This window comes from Pelmatolapia mariae, linkage group LG9 (genome assembly GCF_036321145.2).
Source record: "Pelmatolapia mariae isolate MD_Pm_ZW linkage group LG9, Pm_UMD_F_2, whole genome shotgun sequence".
NCBI lineage: Eukaryota > Metazoa > Chordata > Actinopteri > Cichliformes > Cichlidae > Pelmatolapia > Pelmatolapia mariae.
In genome coordinates this window covers 28,032,507-28,034,215 of record NC_086235.1, presented here as the reverse complement: position 1 = coordinate 28,034,215, position 1,709 = coordinate 28,032,507, and positions in this window count along the sequence as shown.

Here is a 1,709-nt window from a genome sequence, read left to right as displayed (position 1 = left end):
TACAAACACTTTTCTTAACAAAGGTACAGAGTGTTAAACTTAAAGTGTTAAAATTAATAAAAAAAAATATCCACAAAAATACAAAAAAGCTGAACTGGATATTATAAATTGGACAGTGTGTCTGTTATGAATTCATTTCCTCTCTATTTATTTAAGTAACAGGGCATAGATTAATATTCTCACAGCACCACATGAGACTGTGAGATATTCAGTGAATTAGTCCGATAATAGAGATGACTGAAAATGCATTGCTACAGAAACTTTACTCTGATTGCTAAAATTATATTCCACTATATGAAGACTTTGCATCCTACAAGAAATGATAATGCGTCTCATCATTGTCAAAGTCAAAAGTGTGCTCAACATCATTATTCAGCCCCACAAGATAAAAACAGAAGGAAGCAGAGGGCACTGATTTTGAGAGCAAGGTATAAAATGAACCAACATCTCTGTACCACCTTCAAGTCAAGACACAAGTGCATGTGTATTGTAAAAACATGTATTTCTGTTCTCCTTATGCCCAAGGTATCTTAATGTCCTTTTAACCAGGACAGGTTCTTCAACGTGCATAAAAAAATATAGGACTGCTTTCTTGCATTTCTCTAAAATTGGCATCCTGTCTCAGAGTCATTCTGAAAAACTGGTTGATGCATTTATTGCTTCTAGACTGGAAAATTGTTATTTGTTATTATCAGGTTGTTCTAAAAGCTCCTTGAAAACCCTTCGGTTAATCCAAAATGCTGCAGTGAGAGGGCTGATGAGGACTAGAAAAGAGAGAATATTTTTCCTTATTAGCATCTCTTCACTGGCTTCTTGTTAAATCCAAAACCAAATTTAAAATCCTTCTCCTCAAATAAAAAGTCTTGAATAATCAGGCCCCATCTTATCTTAAAGACCTCATAGTAGCGAATCACCCCAATAGAGCACTTTGCTCTCAGACTGCAGGCTTGTGGTTCCTAGAGTCTGTAAAAGTAGAGTAGGAAGCAGAGCCTTCAGCTTCCAGGCCCTGCTTCTGAGGAACCAGCTAGCAGTTTGAATTTGGTAGACAGACACTATCTCTGCTTTTCAGTCTAGGCTTATAATTTTCCTTTTTGATAAGGCTTATAGTGAAGGTTGGTTCAAATGATGCTGAACCCTCTCTTAGTTATGCTGCAGTAAGTCTAGGCTGCTAGATGCGTGACATGATGGCTAACTCTGGCTCTCTTCCTTTTGTTCTGTCTCCCTCCTCTCATCCATCACAGATGGTTGCCTCTCACTGGCAACCATCTGTTCTGCTGGAGGCTTCTTTCTGTTAAAAGGGAGTTTTTCCTTCCCACTGTCACCAAGTGCTTGTAGATAGGGATTTGTCTAATTGCTGAGGTTTTCTCTCTATGGGGTCTTTACCTTATAACATAAAATACCTTGAGGCAACTGTTGTTGTGATATGGTGCTATATAAACAAAATTGAATTAAATTGAATACCTGATAAGGTTAATGTCCATATGCCATCACATTTTCAAGGTTTGCTGCTACCGCTTGATTCTGGTCAGTGTATAGGTGTGTTTTGGTCCACCTGCTCTGTGAGGCTCAGATTCATGACCCTGTCTGTTTCTCCAGGATTAGCTCGCACACCTAGAACCGAGAATTCCTGTTTTTGCCTGAAATGTATTATTCAGTCACACATTTCATAAAACTTTTAGACTTTAATTTGCATTCAATGGTGAAACAAG